At 48.4% G+C, this 20,328-nt stretch overlaps 1 long non-coding RNA gene across 4 annotated transcripts in view; it reads left to right on the top strand.

The window, feature by feature from the left end:
- Positions 1-204: 204 nt before the first annotated feature.
- LOC147020325 (uncharacterized) overlaps positions 205-20,328 on the top strand; it is a 21,007-nt gene continuing 883 nt past the window's right edge. For 2 of the 4 annotated variants that reach the window (XR_015061760.1, XR_015061758.1), the window contains exons 1-3: positions 205-1,055; positions 15,381-15,636; positions 17,469-17,620. This is a non-coding gene — a long non-coding RNA (uncharacterized LOC147020325). The remainder of the gene's footprint in view (positions 1,056-15,380; positions 15,637-17,468; positions 17,621-20,328) is intronic. The other 2 variants (XR_015061757.1, XR_015061759.1) reach the window with 1 other exon arrangement.

Below are 20,328 nucleotides of genomic sequence, written 5' to 3'. Positions count from 1 at the left end.
CTACTCGGGATCGCTTGACCATGCCGAGGCACGACACCCGACCAAAATCCCACAAAACATCCGATTTTTACCAAAATCTCGACGATCTCGGATTAAACAAACCTCGCGACTATCAAAACTGAAGACAAAATTAAAATCGAAGTTAAAACGGACCCGCAGCGTCGATCGAAGCAAAAATCTCCATTCCTCCAGAGAAATGTTCGCAATTATTTAATATCATTTCATCAAAGTCAAAAACCGCAACCATCAGCCATCCATCGACAATCTTTACACAATCCGACAGCTCAGCAAAGCAGGCATGTGAGGACAACCTTTATTGGGATGAGAAATGACTTTTAAACACCATCTTTATAGAAAAAGCGCCGCGGCCTACAACTAGGCAAGGCGCTCGGCGCCATGGCCGCCGATGCTGCGATTTCCAAAGTTGCTGCGTGTGTGGTTGCTGCGTGCGGTTGTCGGTCTCGTGGCCGTTTGCGATGTGCTCGATGTTGCATGACAAGCAACAGCTTCGGACGGGGTCCTCCACAAGGTCCCCGTCGCACGGGCGTGTGTCGAGCGTGAGCGGACGAAGGGAGGGCGAGGACAGAACACAGAACACAGCACACAGATGGCAGACAAGAGAGGGGTTTTCTCCACAAGGACCCTTCGTGATTCGTGACCGGTCTGTCAATATCACCGCCGTCACCAGGTGGACAGGTCCTTCTTCACAAGTACCGTTTTTCCCCGGTCCCTCAACACCGCCACCGTCAGCAATAGCAGGAGTCAGTTGAGCGCCATCCGTCTCTTTGACGGTGAAGAGAGAAGACACAACAGACAAGAGAGGGGCGAGGGTGCTTCGAGAGAGGAGAGAAGAGAGAACAGAGGAGTGGAGAGAAGAGAGAAGAGAAGTGACGGTGACCTGACAAGAGAAGCAAGGAGATGTGCTTCCTCCACAAGAACCCTTCTTTCGTCACGGGTCCGTGAATGCCACCGCCGCCACAGCTACCGCCGCCCCCAGGAATACCAGGAGTCAGTTGCACACCATTTGTCTCTCTGACGGTGAAATGAGAGGAGAGGTGAGGAGAGATGACATGACATGACATGAGATGACATCCTTCCTCCACAAGTACCCTTCGTCACCCGTCCGTCAACAGCGCCACCATCAATGAATATCATGAGTCAGTTGCACGACCCTCCGTTTCTCAGACGGTGACCTGAGGAGAGAAGAGACAGAGACGAGATGACTTGTGTGTGTTGTGTTGTGCGTGCGTGCGTGTTAGGGGGGGGGGGTTTATTTCATTTTTTTGGTATACCTCGTCGAGGCTCGTGTGAGTTCTAACAAACAAGGCACAGCAACAGGGGCATGAGACAAGAGCGGAGGGAGTGGGAATGACAAAACAGTGGGGAACAGAGACATTAGGAGATCTGTGGAAGGGAGAGGGATCTGTGGGATGGGATGTGTAACATGGAGAATAGAAGATAGACATTGCAGGGACTTTCAGGAAGGAAAGCAGGGAATTTGAACGGGGTGGGTTTGGGTGGATTATCGGGGGAAGAAAATATCGAGGATTTGGATGGGGGATGATAAGAGGTGGTGACGAACAGCTGTTTTGAAGGCCTGGAGGGAAGATTGGAATGAATAGAGTGAGGGAGTTTATTCCAAAGGTGGGAAAATCGAGGAATGAAAGAGTGAAGGTGAGCAGTGATTCGTGATTTTGGTAGTTTTACCAGAAGGGGGGTTGTTGTCGGACCTTGAGCGCCCTGCGGAAATGTGGTGGGGACAAATCGACACGAGATACCCACACGAGACATTTTATACACACATTCATGAGGTAAACAAATATAGACAGTTGAAACAAACCCTCTTGCGTGAAAAAAGTATAGACAGTTTATACACACATTCATGAGGTAAACAAATATAGACAGTTTATACAAACCCTCTTGCGTTAAACAAGTATAGACAGTTTATACAAACCCTCTTGAGTTAAACAAATAAAGACACTTGAAACACACACTCTTGAGGTGAACAAATATAGACACTTTAAACACACACTCTTGAGTTAAACAAATAAAGACATATTCAACACACACTCTTGAGTGATACAAACGCATACAGTTTATACACACACTCGAGCGTTCAACAAATCTTGACAATTTGTACATACACTCTTGAGTTAAACAAATATAGACAGTTTATACATACACTCATGAGTGAAACAAATATAGACAGTTTATACATACACTCATGAGATAAACAAATATAGACAGTTTATACATACACTCTTGAGTTAAACAAATATAGACACGTTATACACACACTCTTGAGGTAAACAAATATAGACAGTTTATACAGACATTCATGAGGTAAACAAATATAGACAGTTGAAACAAACAGTCTTGAGTGAAACAAATATAGACAGTTCATACATACACTCATGAGATAAACAAATATTGACAGTTTATACAAATCCTCTTGCGTGAAACAAATATAGACACTTTATACACACACTCTTGAGGTAAACAAATATAGACACTTTAAACACACACTCTTGAGTGATAAAAACACATACAGTTTCTACACACACTCGAGCGTTCAACAAATCTTGACAATTTGTACATACACTCTTGAGTTAAACAAATATAGACAGTTTATACATACACTCATGAGTGAAACAAATATAGACAGTTTATACATACACTCATGAGATAAACAAATATAGACAGTTTATACTGTTGCGGTCTTCGCGCCCGCCGGCGTGCGACGGCCACGTAACTCGAATCGCGGCACGTCGCCCACCGGACGGACAATCCAGTCGTGACCCTCTCGGACTAACGCCGGGAACCAGTCACGGGTGGACCTTTCGGTCTCACCGCGATCGAGCTAATCAGCCCCCGCGTGGGATAGGGTTGCTCGCCAAATTCGACCTACCTAAGTACCCACGCGGAGGGTAGACCGGGCGATCGCACCTCGCCGCAGGTCGACTTCGGACACGGGCCACTTAAGCGACCCGTTCCGTACTATCAGAATAACCGAGCGGTGTTATCGTCGACCTCGACGGTTCGATTAATTATCGGGCGTACTCAGCCCACTACCAACCCTTTACGTGAAGCAAGATGAGGATTCAATGGGGGAAAAGACGAAGCGAAGCGGGAGAACAGTTCAACAATAAAGCACATTTATTCGCGGCACACGGGAAGCACACAAATACAATTCCACCAAATGCACACAAAAAAAAAGAAAACACACTTCCATTTACACAAAAAGCAAATATAAAAGTGAAAACACAGTGCAGAGCTAATACCGACTACCGAGCACACGGCAACACTTATACAATTCTACTTCACAGACGGCGCCGACAACACATACCCAAAACCAAGGAAAAGAAATCCCCCAAGAATGGGGCAGGCCTGAGGCCGAGACCGGGTCGGGCCTACCCGTCTGGTGATGAGACGCGGAGCGGCGATGGCGCCTCTCTCCGCGGGCCTCGTGGACAGTGCCTGGCAGGGGGTGGGAACGGGGCCCCCTTGGTCGCACTATCTCAGCGCGGGGGGAAACAGGAGGGGGTTGCTGATGCTCGGGGTATAGAGGATCTTTATTATGTGCGACGAGCGTCTCCACCTCGGCCAGGTCGCGCTGTCGGCCTCCCTCGGGTGCAGCTTCCTGCACGACGCGAGCACCCCCTCGTCTGGTGTCGCCGCCTTTCCACAGCTCCGTCCCCTCCGTTCCGACTCCAACGCACACGACGAGCAGCTCCACCGCCCGCGAAGTCTTGACCCTCTGCTTCCGACTCTCCTCTTCTTGACTCTCCGACCCGTTCTTGTTTGCGACTCCCCGACCGACTCTGACTGACGAACACCGTCCTTTTATCCCCCCGTAACTTCGCCTTTGACCCCCTCCCTTTGACCTTTCACCTCGCTCCCCATTGGCCCGAGAAAAAGTGGGCGTGAAGGCTTTTTGATCCACAAATTTGCATATATCGATCGTTCTGGGGGCGGGGCCAATTCGCCCCTCGCTCACCGATTGGACGGCAAAAAGTGGGCGTGTGTCGTTTTTGATCCGTTTTTGAAGCAGAAAATCCGTGGTTTTGTACACGCTGTTCGACGCGCGTTCTGCATGAGTCCAACACCGGTACCCACAGCGGGGCAAGAACGGTGGCGATGCTACGGTGGCGAGGTGTGACGGGAAGGTCATGGCGGTTGTGGTGAAGCGGTGGTTGTGGTTGTAATTGTGATGGTAATCCTGGCGGTTGGTCCAAAATAAAGATAGTAAAAGAAAAACGGCTATCCTGAAGAGTCGCAGCACGTATAAATGACATGTATTCCCACTAGACAACGGGTTTGGGCCTAACTACACATGCACTTACCGAGATACCTCACCTAAGGGACCTGAATGGTGGTTTGCGAATCTGGTAACCACAACACTACCCCCTTCCCTTTTTACAGACTCGTCCCGAGTCGTCAAATTTTCGTGTGCCATCATGTGTAGTTTTCCCCTAGTACACTTTACCTACGGATCCCTGAGTGCGACATTCATGGTATTGGTGTCCCCAAAATAAATAACCTGAGGGCTGCGTAACTATCTAAACAAACTCACTCACACGGACGACTTAAATAAAATTGCCGGCGCTAAGACATACATGCCGGGGGCGCACTCATATTTACAGTACATCTTACCTTAACTTACAAATTTTACACTAAACCATGGCCCAGGATCATTGAACTCTGCAAAAAGAAAGCAGTTAGCAGGGAGCCAGGCTGCCCGCATGCAGTCTCTGGCTCAAACAATGCAGGTGACAGGGAACGTGGCTGGCTGCTCACACGCAGTCCAAGGCCTTCCCTTTTGAACTGAACTCAGTGAACCACAACGGTGCTTGGGCTGCACAACGCAGTCTCCGTGCCAGCTCAAGTGGCACACGCAATGAGCACAACGAATGGATGCATGGACACAAACACGGTGCACGGGCCGCCACTGCAGGCCCGTGTTGTAGCTGCCAACAGGGCAGTTCTTGCAGCTTGCAAACTGTTGCTTTCAGATCCTGGCGCACATGGAAATGAACAGGGGGGGCAAAGCAAAAATTGAACGGGGCTGGTGAACGTGGGCAGTGGGCATGGCATGGCAAAGGTGGCAGGCAAACACAGCCCGCAGAAGAAGGCCGCTGCAGGCAAACTCAGCCCGCAGAACCAGGCCGGCACAGGCCTCGAAGAAAAACAGCCAGCAGATGAACTGGCCGGCACAGGCCTTGCAGTAACACAGCCAGCAGATGAAGCTGGCCAGCTTTTGCCGTCAGTGGAAGTTGGTGGAGGGAGTGCGGTGGTGCTGGCCACTTGGAAGGCGGGCTCGGACCTACCTACCCGTCTCCCTCCCAACCTATCGCCTTTGCCTGTCACTGTACATACCCACTCCCTTAATTTGTCAAACCCCAATTTAGCCCCAACTTATTTTTTTGTTGTTTTTATTTTTACTCCCCCACTATAAATCGTCCCCTAACCCCCTTTATCGTCCTTGTTCGGCTAACCTATCCTGTCACCTAGCCTACTCCCAACCCCTACGTTCCCTTCCCGGAGGGGAACAAGGGAGAGCTAACGTCCTGTGCCGAGGCCCACCGAAGCCTCAGGATGGCCTCCCCAGAGTTCGGCGATCTTAACACCAAGTGGGTCCAGCGGCCCACAACGACAGCGAGGGGATGGATGGTGCGGAGGGGTACATCTCCTAATCTACCCTAACCATTTAACTGTTAAACTACCCCGGGGCTTTCAACAAGCGCCTCTCGCTTAAACTATTGGTTCTAACAACCCAGATTCCCGTCGCCTGTGTTGGTGTCCTTACAATTTCGGGCCTCGCCCCCCAATTTTCTCTCCGTGCCCTCACACGGTCTCCTGGCTGGGACACGTGGCTCCCTTTGGCAGGCACGACCCTCTGCCGATTCTCCCGCTATGGCACCCCCGGGCACTACACTGCCTCCGAGCCTACCAGCTCCCTAACACCGGGGAGTGCCCCCATGGCACCTCCCCTGAAACGCACACGTGGCAGGCCGGCCTCCCGGGCCCCTTTCCGAGGGTCACCCGTGCCCACAACACTGCCCACGCGGCTAATGGCGCCCCGGGCCCCCGCACCAAGCAGGCGCACCCGTGCCCACTACTCTATCCCGGCCCCCCATGGGCCCATGGCCTACCGCGGCCGACTAGCCTGGTGCCCGGGGTACCCACTCAGCGATACTCACCTTTCGCAGCCACGCTCCCAAGCCCGTCAACAGGGCTCCTGCACCCCTCCAAATGGGTCTCGAGCCTACTTTCCCACCAACAACAAAACGACCTCCATTTTTCAATTTGACTAACCCAGCTAACTCACTCTACACTGACCCCGGGGTCCCTTGGGCGGGAGTCACTCCTCCCCCCAATCACTCATCGCACCATGCATTCCCCATTCACTCCATACACACAGACCCGCTGGCCTCACTCACTCACCATGTACTCACCTCACAACTCTCCTACTCTTCAACACACACACCGCTGAACTCTGCCATCCTTCTAACTACATCCCCCAACTAACTCGTGCTCCCACGTCGTCCCTTAAACTACAGCACGTTCCATTTAACACTACGTAGCTAAACTACGTCCCCTCTACACATCCACAAGTCTGTCACTGTCCTCCAAATAATCCCATTTTCCCATCCTAAATCTGGCTACAATCCCTCTAACTAATCCATTCCACGAAATCCATGAGGACTTACCCCTGCCCCATGAAGTCGGTCTAACTAAGCTAACCCTTCCCCCTAACTAGTTTCCATCCTGTGCCCAGATCAAGGGGGGTCTTTCACCCCTTGCCCAGGAATCCTGTACACCCGAAAGTGAGGCTTGCTTTTTCTTTTTTTTTTTTTTCCATGCGCAGCACCTGCGCGGCAACTCAGAGCTCGCGCACTTTGCACCTGCCCGTGACGTCATGCAGCTGCACGTGTTCCTCGTCCCTCCTTGGACGGGACCATCCGGCAGAGATACCCCTCCTGCCGGATTCCAACCACACGTGCAGCCATGACGTCACCGTGCACAAAGAAAAAACACAAGCCCCACTTCTCGAGGGGTTCCCCACGCGAACACATGTGCTTTGCCCGTTGGAGCTTAACACACACGATCGCGTGGAGAACCCGTCCGGTCCAAATCCGTAGTCCTGCCTAAGCTTTGTCCGTCCGCGGGATCGGCAAATCCACCGCGTGCGTTTCCGGACCGGGACTTCACTCTCGCAAGCGAGCACGTGGTGGTCTCGTGCGTTGCACAGCACGGACCGCGTGCTCACTGCTGGGTGAACCCGGCACGGTCCTCGAAACAACTACAGCCGCTACTCGGCTTTCTCTCCTCTCATGTCGCCTTCGTCGTCGCCATTCAACCCACGCACACCTGCGTGTTACGACGCACACAGTCCACTCCATCACATTCACACGGGGAGACGCGGCTGCGTGCTCCCGCATGCCGACCGACATCTCCCTCTCATACCGCTCTCTCACACACACGGTCTCCCTTGCACACAGCGACCTTGCACACGGCCGTTCACTCACGCATGCGGGGGCACTCACCCGCGGTGCCTCACTCGCACTCCGTGCCTCATCCATACACGCGGGGGCACTCAACCGCGGTGCCTCATCCACACACCGTGCCTCACTCATACACGCGGGGGCACTAACCCGCGGTGCCTCACTCGCACTCCGTGCCTCATCCACACACGCGGGGGCACTCACCCGCGGTGCCTCATCCACACTGGCCGTTTCATCCACACACACGGCCTCACTCACACACGGTTCCTCATTCATACAGGCCGTTTCACTCACACACGGTGCCTCATTCATACAGGCCGTTTCACTCACACCCACGGCCTCTACCACACACGGTGCCTCATCCACACACGGCGTGCTGGGAAGCACGTACTCTGGCACCATCGCCACCACCCCACTCACACACGGGGTCGCTTCCACACACGGGGACGCACTCACACCTTGCACCACACACACAGGGACAACCACCCTGAGGATTTGTGTCCCCACAAGGGTCTCCGGGGCCTCTACACCCCCCAAGCTCTCCGTGCACCCGTCCACAGCACTCCTCTCCTCAACCTCGCAAAGCACGACCGAACTCACCTGGTCGTGACTCACCTCAAGGGGGCATACTCCCTCCCCTCGTTCCTGGAGGAGGCCATCCAGGTGCTCGCACTGGGTCCCCACACGCTCCGCGAGCTCACCCCCATTGTCCTCCACTACCTCCGTGTGTGTGTGTGCGCGTCACTTATCCCGTCTTCATCGTGTTTATTGGTCTCTGCTTCTTTCTGGCGTCTTTCCCTTATCTTTATGTAGGTCAACCTTGCTTTCTCTTTAAGTCGCTCCCGTCCTTCCCTGTTTTTCACTCCTTGCTCTTTCACGATCTCCGCGTACCTCATCCTTGCTTTCCGTATTAATTGTTCTTTTCTCTCCCTCCCAATTACTTTCACCTCGTCTCTTGTCTCCCGAATTATTTTCTTACCCGCCTCCACCGCGGGCCTGTCAGCCGTTGCACCCCCTTCCAGCTCGTTTGTTCCGACACGTGGAGTCGCCATTTTAAGTTCCCTGCTCACGGCCTTCATGCCCGCCTGCAGGCATCGGCCCATGTTCTGCGTCTCACCCCGTAGTTCTTTCATTTCTTTTTTCATTTGCTGTGTATTCGCATCCATCGTCGTTTTCACTTCATTCATATTCGCATCCATCTTTTCGTTCATGCCTTTCATTTCCGCATTCATTTGTGCCAGCATGGTGAATAGCTGGGCCATGTCGGGTACGCTTGAGTGAGCCATTTCGGCAGGGGTTGGGGAAGGGTCTTGGTGGAGGGGGGGGGGAGGTGTCATACACCGCGGCCGCCGCCGCACCCACCTCGGGCCCTGGGTTCAGTTGGGCGAGTCCGTGTTCCTGCACAATCAACATTTCCTGCACGGGGGATTCCATCCTGGACCATGGATTCTACATTACTATTACACATACCTAATCCACCCGGCACCCGCTCGCCTTGAGACGCCATCTTGCTTCTCGTGAAGGGTTAATTTGCTCGCTCGTAATTTGGAGGGAATCGGGGGTCGCTTCTCTCACCCCTGGACCGATTCCCGTGAATTTAGCCGGAGACAGGACAGCCCGTTTTCCTGTTCTCCGTTACCAGTGCCGTGAGGAGGGCGATGAATTTGTATCGCACGACCTGACACCAGTGTTGCGGTTTTCGTGCCCGCCGGCGTGCGACGGCCACGTAACTCGAATCGCGGCACGTCGCCCACCGGACGGACAATCCAGTCGTGACCCTCTCGGACTAACGCCGGGAACCAGTCACGGGTGGACCTTTCGGTCTCACCGCGATCGAGCCAATCAGCCCCCGCGTGGGATAGGGTTGCTCGCCAAATTCGACCTACCTAAGTACCCACGCGGAGGGTAGACCGGGCGATCGCACCTCGCCGCAGGTCGACTTCGGACACGGGCCACTTAAGCGACCCGTTCCGTACTATCAGAATAACCGAGCGGTGTTATCGTCGACCTCGACGGTTCGATTAATTATCGGGCGTACTCAGCCCACTACCAACCCTTTACGTGAAGCAAGATGAGGATTCAATGGGGGAAAAGACGAAGCGAAGCGGGAGAACAGTTCAACAATAAAGCACATTTATTCGCGGCACACGGGAAGCACACAAATACAATTCCACCAAATGCACACAAAAAAAGAAAACACACTTCCATTTACACAAAAAGCAAATATAAAAGTGAAAACACAGTGCAGAGCTAATACCGACTACCGAGCACACGGCAACACTTATACAATTCTACTTCACAGACGGCGCCGACAACACATACCCAAAACCAAGGAAAAGAAATCCCCCAAGAATGGGGCAGGCCTGAGGCCGAGACCGGGTCGGGCCTACCCGTCTGGTGATGAGACGCGGAGCGGCGATGGCGCCTCTCTCCGCGGGCCTCGTGGACAGTGCCTGGCAGGGGGTGGGAACGGGGCCCCTTGGTCGCACTATCTCAGCGCGGGGGAAACAGGAGGGGTTGCTGATGCTCGGGGTATAGAGGATCTTTATTATGTGCGACGAGCGTCTCCACCTCGGCCAGGTCGCGCTGTCGGCCTCCCTCGGGTGCAGCTTCCTGCACGACGCGAGCACCCCCTCGTCTGGTGTCGCCGCCTTTCCACAGCTCCGTCCCCTCCGTTCCGACTCCAACGCACACGACGAGCAGCTCCACCGCCCGCGAAGTCTTGACCCTCTGCTTCCGACTCTCCTCTTCTTGACTCTCCGACCCGTTCTTGTTTGCGACTCCCCGACCGACTCTGACTGACGAACACCGTCCTTTTATCCCCCCGTAACTTCGCCTTTGACCCCCTCCCTTTGACCTTTCACCTCGCTCCCCATTGGCCCGAGAAAAAGTGGGCGTGAAGGCTTTTTGATCCACAAATTTGCATATATCGATCGTTCTGGGGGCGGGGCCAATTCGCCCCTCGCTCACCGATTGGACGGCAAAAAGTGGGCGTGTGTCGTTTTTGATCCGTTTTTGAAGCAGAAAATCCGTGGTTTTGTACACGCTGTTCGACGCGCGTTCTGCATGAGTCCAACACCGGTACCCACAGCGGGGCAAGAACGGTGGCGATGCTACGGTGGCGAGGTGTGACGGGAAGGTCGTGGCGGTTGTGGTGAAGCGGTGGTTGTGGTTGTAATTGTGATGGTAATCCTGGCGGTTGGTCCAAAATAAAGATAGTAAAAGAAAAACGGCTATCCTGAAGAGTCGCAGCACGTATAAATGACATGTATTCCCACTAGACAACGGGTTTGGGCCTAACTACACATGCACTTACCGAGATACCTCACCTAAGGGACCTGAATGGTGGTTTGCGAATCTGGTAACCACAACAATACATACACTCTTGAGTTAAACAAATATAGACACGTTATACACACACTCTTGAGTTAAACAAATATAGACAGTTTATACAGACATTCATGAGGTAAACAAATATAGACAGTTGAAACAAACCGTCTTGAGTGAAACAAATATAGACAGTTCATACATACACTCATGAGATAAACAAATATTGACAGTTTATACAAATCCTCTTGCGTGAAACAAATATAGACACTTTATACACACACTCTTGAGGTAAACAAATATAGACACTTTAAACAAACACTCTTGAGTGAAACAAATACAGACAATTTATACACAGACTCTTGAGTTATCCAAATATAGACACATTATACAAACACTCTTGAGTTAAACAAATATAGGCTCCTTTAACACACACTCTTGACTGAAACAAATATAGACAAGTTATACACACACACTCTTGAGGTAAACAAATATAGGCACTTTATACAAACACTTCAGAGGTAAACAAATATCGATACTTTACACAAATACTCGTGAGGAAAACAAATATAGATACTTTATAAAAACACTCGTGAGGTAAACAAATACAGACACTTAAAACAAACACTCACGAGTTAAACAAATATAGACACTATATACACACACTCTTGATTTAAACAAATATAGACACTTTATACACACACTCTTTATTTAAACCAATATAGACACTTTATACACACTCTCTTGAGTTAAACAAATATAGACACTTTATACACACACTCTTCAGTTAAACAAATATAGACACTTTATACAAACACATATGAGGAAAACAAATATAGACAATTTATACAAACACTCTTGACGTAAACAAATATAGACACATTATACAAACACTCTTGAGTTAAACAAAAAAAGGCTCCTTAAACACACACTCTTGAGGTAAACAAATATGGGCACTTTTCCAAACACATATGAGGTAAACAAATATAGGCACTTTATAAAAACACTTGTGAGGTAAACAAATATAGGCGCTTTATACAAAAACTTATGAGGTAAACAAATATAGATACTTTACACAAATTCTCGTGAGGAAAACAAATAGAGATACTTTATAAAAACACTCGTGAGGTAAACAAATATTGACACTTAAAACAAACACTCACGAGTTAAACAAATATAGACACTATATACTGTTACGGATTCGCGCCCGCCGGCGTGCGGACGGCCACGTAACTCGAATCGCGGCACGTCGCCCACCGGACGGACAATCCAGTCGTGACCCTCTCGGACTAACGCCGGGAACCAGTCACGGGTGGACCTTTCGGTCTCACCGCGATCGAGCCAATCAGCCCCCGCGTGGGATAGGGTTGCTCGCCAAATTCGACCTACCTAAGTACCCACACGGAGGGTAGACCGGGCGATCGCACCTCGCCGCAGGTCGACTTCGGACACGGGCCACTTAAGCGACCCGTTCCGTACTATCGGGATAACCGAGCGGTGTTATTCGTCGACCTCGACGGTTCGATTAATTATCGGGCGTATTCAGCCTACTACCAACCCTTTACGTGAAGCAAGATGAGGATTCAATGAAAGAAATGACGAAGCGAAGCGGGAAACAGTTCAACACAAAGCACATTTATTCGCGATGAACGGAAAGCACACATTTTCAATTCCACCAAAAGCACATAGAAAAGGAAAAGAAACACAATGCAATTTTACACAAAAAGCAAATGCGACAATGCAGATCTAATACCGATTACGCGAGCACACGGCAACACTTATACAATTTTACTTCACAGACGGCGCCGACAACACATACCCAAAACCAAGGAAAAGAACAGAGAACCCTCAAGGATGAGGCGGGCCTGAGGCCGAGACCGGGTCGGGCCTACCCGTCTGGTGATGAGACGCGGAGCGGCGATGGTGCCTCAACTCCGCGGGCCTCGCGGGCAGTGTCTGGTAGGGGGTGGGAAAGGGGCCCCCTTGGTCGCACTATCTCAGCGTGGGGGGAAACAGGAGGGGGTTGCTGATGCTCGGGGTATAGATGATTTCTACTCTGCCTCGAGTCCCGCGACGAGCGTCTCCACCTCGGCCAGGTCGCGCCGTCGGCCTCCCTGGTGTGCAGCTCCCTGCACGACGCAAGCACCCCCTCGTCTGCCCTCGCCGCCTCTCCACAGCTCCGTCCCCTTTTGCTCCGACTCCAACGCACACGACGACGACCAACTCCTTCTTGCTTCTTCTTCCCAACTCCACCGCCCGCGAAGTCTTAACTCTCTATTATTTGACTGACGAACGCGGTCGCTTATATAAGCCCCGTGGCTTCGCTCTCTCATCTTTGACCCCCTCCCTTCGACCTTTCACCTCGCTCCCCATTGGCCCGAGAAAAAGTGGGCGTGAATGCTTTTTGATCCATAAATTTGCATATATCGATCGCCCTCCAACGCCCTGGAGGCGGGGCCAAATCGCCCCTCGCTCACCGATTGGACGGAACAAAAGTGGGCGTGTGTCGTTTTTGATCCGTTTTTGAAGTGGAAAATCCGTGGTTTTGTACACGCTGTTCGGCGCGCGCCCTGCACGAGTCCAACACCGGTACCCACAAGCGGCGCAAGAACGGTGGCGATGCGACGGTTGCGAGGTGTGACGTGAAGCGGCGCCGCGGTGGGTGGTTGATGTTGTGGTTGGTGGTGGTAACAATGGCGGTTGGTCCAAAATAAAGATAGTAAAAGAAAAACGGCTATCCTGAAGAGTCGCAGCACGCATGAATAACATTTATTCCCACTAGACAACGGGTTTGGGCCTAACTACACATATACTTACCGAGATACCTCACCTAAGGGACCTGAATGGTGGTTTGCGAATTTGGTAACCACAACAATACACACACTCTTGATTGAAACAAATAGACACTTTATACCCACACTCTTGATTTCAACAAATATAGACACTTTATACACTCATACAAACGATACGCCCTTCTTTATAAAAATTTATTTTAATTCGAACTGTGAATTCTGTATGACCTGGAGATAATATCAACACTTCTGTATCTTTGGAATACACGGCCGTTTTATTTAAGGATATATATTGTGATAAATCGCTTAATCTCACCAAGTCATTCGTGTCAGTCGGGCTTGGATAATTTTTTAATTTATAAGCATTTTTCATGTTAATATTTTTGGTTATATTATATTTATGTCGTTCAGCCTGTGCCTTTGTGTAATAATTTGAAAAATCAATATCCAGTTGGATATGGACCCTGCGTCACCTGCCAATCGGCATGGCTCGTTTGGCCCACTGAGTGACAATGATTCACTTCCACGGCACCTTCGCAAGCATACCATTGGTCGCGATTCTGACCATCTTAGTAACAGCTCCACGATAAGTGACCACTCTCAGCAATCGTCACTGAGTACTGAGGTGTGTTTCTGGGGAGTTTATTTTTTATTTCTCAGTTAGCTTCAACGTCAAAACCGGCAGTTTAATTAATTATCACTTCATATTAGTTACATTTCATACCTTCCTCAGCTTATCTTTCAGAAGTTGAGAAAAGCTAATCTTTCTCCGTCGTTTGTCAGATCAAAAGGCCACACAATATGCCTTTGTTGCACCTTGATGTGGCACCGTCGCTCATTGTGTTAATTTCGTCTGCAAAGTATGACCAAAGTGTCAGTCTAAGAATGAACTAAAGATTTTGTTAATGAAAAAACTATCCATGCATGAATCTTATAAAAAAAAAAAATACGCCATTTGGTATCTGTCTGTCTGACCATGATACATTCAGTCATTACTTATCCAATCTCAACCAAACTTGCCAGGGGGGGTTAAAGGTCACACAACAGAGGTTGTAGCAACTTTATTTGCCCCCATACTCAAGGGGGTTTGACGCCGTGGACAAACACCGTGTTAAGGTGTATAAATAGCTAATCGTGGTGTTTTTCCAAAGCAGCTTCTAATAACAAAAGTAATAACAACAACAATTATACGAGCATAAAATTAATGTCATTACAAAACAATGTAAATACTAATAATATCACCTCTCTCCAAGGGGATTTTCCTCCTTGGACAAGCGCTGTGTTAAGGTGTATAGATATAGCTTACCATACCTTTTTGTGTGGTACCCCTACCGGAAGTTTAAAAAAATAAAATTGTCAACCAAAAACGTGTATGATTACAGTTTTAAATAACACAACGCCACAATTGTGAACTTTATTGGATGCATAATGCGATGCTGCCATAAGGAGCGGGTGTATTAGTCTTCATAAATTTGAGTTGGCCAGTTATAGTTTTCCCATCTAAATCTGTGGCTCATGATGCAAGGAACCCAGGTTCAACTTCCATATATCATGCATATTTGTCCATTGTGTACTACATGTCCTTGAAGTTCATTTGTCTCCTATTGTCTTTGCACTGGATGTGGTATCTGCATAAGCTCCGATGTACAAAAAAAAACAAAAAAAACAAACAAACTTAGTTCCTGAAATCGTACTTTTTGTTCTATTTTAATGTTGTGATGGATGTATTTTTGTGTTCGTACATGTGACCACATAGTCCCAAGGGGAAGACACCACGAGCAGCCTGACCTGCATGCTGGTCACCCAGGAATACTCGGCTGTGCGTGAGGACGAGATCAGTGTGGCCCAGGGCGATGTGGTGCAAGTCCTCGCGACCAATCAACAAAACATGTTCCTTGTATTTCGTGCGGCCACTCCCGATTGTCCTGCTGCTGAGGGTTGGATCCAGGCTACGTGCTGGGCCATGCAGGAACACCAGTTACAAACCGGGACACTTACGACACAAACATGAGGTGAGCGGGCTATAATTGCCTCTTCCTCTCCTTCCCGACCCACCCTCCTCACATGAAATTAAATCTATTTTCCTGCCAAAATAGCTGGTTTAATTTGAAGAAAAAGTTTGTGAATTGATCAACATAATGACACAAGTTAAATACACTCACCCAAGGATATATGCCCCACAGATATCACTCCATCTTTTGTCTGTTTTGTATATGTGGAGAGAGGTGGTTTGACAGCTTCACACCGACGCAAGCAAAATGTTGTCATACGTGATGTCCAAGTGAACAACCCTTGCAAAGTGAAAGGGTTACAAAGTAGGGGAGAGTGGGGCAAGATGGTCCTTTTTTTGGTTTTGTCCGTTTTGCCGTCAGATGATTTGCCAGCCAAACACCATTCAATTGCCATTCGTTAGTCCATCTCTAGCCCAAAGTAACTGCCCAATTTTGAGAATATTAGAGATCATTGAATGTCTATAAAAGCCAATTCAAAATTTGTGGTCGAAATGCTCAACTTGCCCCACCCCTGGGGCAAGTCGATCATCACCATGGGGAAAGATGATCATGGTCCTCAGGAAACATGAGGACAGTCTAAATAATAATAATTTTAATGAACAGAAAATAATTCTATATATATATATATATATATATATATATATATATATATATATATATATATATATATATATATATATATATATATATATATATATATATATCCATCTGGGATACCAAATAATATTTCCAAAACATTGTCCCGTACACAACCTGATACGAACGTCCATTTTCATGTCATTTATCTTTGTGTTCCAGTCGTAATGTCTAAATTCGCAACTCCCACTGACTGAGATCAATTTTGAATACCAGTTGCTTTGATTTTTCTCTGGCTTCCCTTTCAAAATTCGGGTGGAGGTAGTTTTTTAACGATGTCCTCCTTGGAAAAAGTCCCACAATCTGTCTCGTCCACGATGAACGTAGGTCGATCGAAGTTCATATGAGAAGGTACTTTGCGGAGAAAGACTCCGTCATATCCATCGTCGTCGATTGCCTCTACACGCGCTATTTACAGAATTGATCGTGCTTTTTCCCCATCTATTTTTGTAATTGCAAAGTCTCCTTCAATAATACCATTTTTGTCATCTGATCACCTGATCAACTTTCCCCACAACCCAACGATCATCCTGCCCCAACGCTGCCATTTTTACAAAATCGTCTGGCATTCATAAATTACAGCAATGAGCAAGGCAAAACATACACGCAATATGGGCATATAAGCTACGGATCTACCTCTATACAGATACCATTCCTACTACACTTATTCATAGAGATAATACGTACTCACCGATGATTCGAAAATTTTCTTTTTCAGGAAGAAAATGATGTTTTTCTGATAAAAGGAACGCAGCGTTTTTTTCTCGTCATGCGCCTGCCACAGTGGAATTGTAGTTAATCGATCTATCGTTGAGTGGCACCACTGTCCAATGAGAGCTTAATTGGGGTCGTGAGAGGGGGTGATCATCATGCCCCAGGGATCATCTTGCCCCACTCTCCCCTAATCTAATCATGGTGGGATGCAGAAAGATGAAAATAGATGTTAGTCATATGGAAGTTGGCAATTTCTGAAGGACTGACAAAGGCTGGCAAAGGATGTGCAGGGAAGAATGAAAGCGGAGAAGAGGAATCAGGAATGATTTTAAAGTAATTATATTTCAAGTTGGATTCTGCATGCAATAATTCAGTAGTAATAAAATAACTCCAGAAAGGATGTGGCAAATAAGGAAGGAGGTGTGAAACAGCCAACATTGTTGATAAGATCGATAAACAAATGTGTTTCTTTTCCCAATTAGATTGGCACTTCATGGAAGTTGCTTGCCGAGGAGAACCTGAAAACTATTGGAACCATCATTTTGTTCAGAATGGTCTTTCTCTTCATTCCTTCCAATGAATGCCGATAATCATAACCGTAGTCTCTCAGCGTTGGCTGCCAGGATAGCCTAAGGTACCATGTACACTCATCTTTCAGCTGTTGAGCTATGGTTTGAATCTCAACCCACCTATAAACTATCATCCTGGTGTTTTGCAAGTAGGGCGAGGCATGAATGTGTGCACCGTCCATTGGGAGGGCGTTAATCCGAAAGACCCATCTGCCAGCCCTAGTTGTTGGTGGTCGTTAAAGATCACACATTTCCTCTCACGAAGAGTCGGAAAGTTATCGCCGGCACCCTGAACAAATTCCAAATTCCTACACTAATTGGGAAGGCAATGGCAAACCACCCATCATATTGCCAAGAGATTGCTTTCTCAGCATGCACACTCAGTCAAGAGAATTATATATTGATCATGATGTTGAGTCTCTCAGCAAGAGGTACTCTTGAGGACACAAAAATAGCACCGCCTGTCCTGAAGCTCACCTGGATCAAGAGCAACAGTCACTCAAACGCCCCGCAGACCTCCTTAGACCCTGAATTTTTTGATACCGTGAACAAAGTTAGGTAAATCATGGGTGATGAAGATTGTGGTCAAGTTTTTTTTTTAACTATGTGTAGTTTCAGAGAAGAGAGCAAGCACTTATTTTGGGGGGTCAAAAGCCCTCTCGTGGACCCCCTGAATGAGCGCAGGTTTTGATGCAGTCGATAAACTTTGGTACATCATGGGTGATGAAGGTTGTGGTCAAGTTTCATCAAAATTGTGTGTGTAGTTTTGGAGAATAGAACAAATACCTATTTGGGGGGGAGGGTCAACCCCCCCCCCCCATAAACTCCCTCGATGAGGGCAGATTTTAATGCGGTCAATAAGCCTTTGTTAGGGATCAGATATGAAGCTTGTGGCCAAGTTTCATTAAATTTGTGTGTTTGGTTCAAGCGATAATGACTGAAGTGTTTACGGACTGAATGACTCATTTACTCACTCACTCACTCATTCACTGACACACTCAGCTACAGATACTGCTCAATTGCATAAGCTCACCTGACTAGAGTGCAGATGACTTCAAAATGTATTGACAAATGAGCCTTTTCACTTCAACAAACATTGTTAATACGGTCAGCTGGTCACTCTGGTAGTCTGGTATGAATCCTGCGAGTCGTGTTAAAATGACCGCAGCAGTCACGTGAGTCCACGACTCCAAGTCCTTTGATCTCCACTACCATACCCGTTGGAACCACAGAGCCAGTCAAGTGCTACGCCGATAGGTGACTACATGGCCGATCCAGTAAGGCCGAGCAAACCTTGGTCATGTGACCCGATCTTCTCCAACAGCCAATCGATTCAAACAGATTTACTTAAACCACCAGCTGAAGACATCAGGACAAACAGAATTCACCTAAAGACCAAGTCAGGTTTAAAATGTATTGCACATAATAGTACAAGCTGGGGGTGGGGTCGGGGGGAAGGGGGGGGAGTCATAAAGAAGGAGCAATCGCAAATAATGCGAGGAAAAAAAACTCTTTCCCTTACCAATCATACACACCCATGGATCAAACGCCGAACGGGAGCCTTAACTACCTAATCTTAAAGGCCTTCACTCATACGGCAGGAGAAAGACATCGGAAATCACAGGACAGGAAAATACCCCAGCATGCCTGGCAGGACACAACAGGAACCAATGTAAATTGCTAAGGGAGCATCATTGCTGCAGGTGGAACACAGCGTGAGGCTCAATGGGTGGAGGAGAGGTATGGGCTTGGTTGACAGCTTTGCAGATTTGAGATGTAGCCTTCTTCTGGATGGTTATCGGCATCTCCTGTGCTTCCTTCCACCCGATGCACCCACCTTTATGCCCTCTGGAAAACCGCAACCTTGCTGTTTCTGAGGCCCATCCTCTCCCAACCGTTAATGGCTCTTGTCCCGGCCGGTGAGCTACGCTTCTCAATTCGTTATCATGAACTTTGTAATTCCCGTTAATCGTGGCCTCTGAACATACGATGCGGAGGGAAGGTGGGTCTGCTTGAAAGAGGCAGAAGAAAGAGATTGGTTTGAGAGAAAAAGTGAATAAGTTATGTCGGCTGACTAAATGTGAAAGTGCGACCTCACTTTGATTCATGGGCATGGGCAGTGGGCATGATTCATCCTTCTGTGTTCCCCTCCAACACCACCAATACCATCATCGCATCATCAAAATAATCAAATGTAAATCGAACACACTGTTCTAGATATTGTAATTTATTTATTTTAATATTTCTTATTCAACATTTACTATTCTCCCCCCCTCGCCCCCCCCCCACCATGTTCAGTCTGACCCAGGAATCTAAACACCTTTTTCCCCATTAAATTAATGTGTCCATGTACGTGAATTCTGCATTCACAAGGTTTTCCAGCATCATAACCCTCGCAAATACGGAGGGTTTCATGCAAAACCAAATTATATTCACTCACATCATAACGTGATCGAAAAGAAAGCACACATAGTCTATCCTGGCAGTGGAGGTGCTTCTCGATATTTGAGATGTTCAAACGACAGTACTCTTTCCGAAAAAGCCGAACTGTCGTGGAAAAGTAATATGAAGACCTCACAACTTTGAGTTGGCCTTTTGTTGGCTTTCCCATGTGAACAAATCAATCATAATATGAGATCCCAGGTTCAAATCACATAACCTGCGTCATTTCTGCCGGTATGGCTCCTCGGGTATTTGTAACTTGGTCGAGCAAACGCAAGAAAAATATGGCATTGCTTTGAGCAAGTCAGTGTTTTTTCATGGGATGAGTCTC

Source organism: Eptatretus burgeri, chromosome 9 (assembly GCF_056783735.1).
Source record: "Eptatretus burgeri isolate ZD-2024b chromosome 9, Ebu_testis_v1, whole genome shotgun sequence".
NCBI classification, from domain to species: Eukaryota; Metazoa; Chordata; class Myxini; order Myxiniformes; family Myxinidae; genus Eptatretus; species Eptatretus burgeri.
The sequence above is the reverse complement of the archived record's forward strand: the minus strand, read 5'-3'. Positions and strand labels throughout refer to the sequence as shown.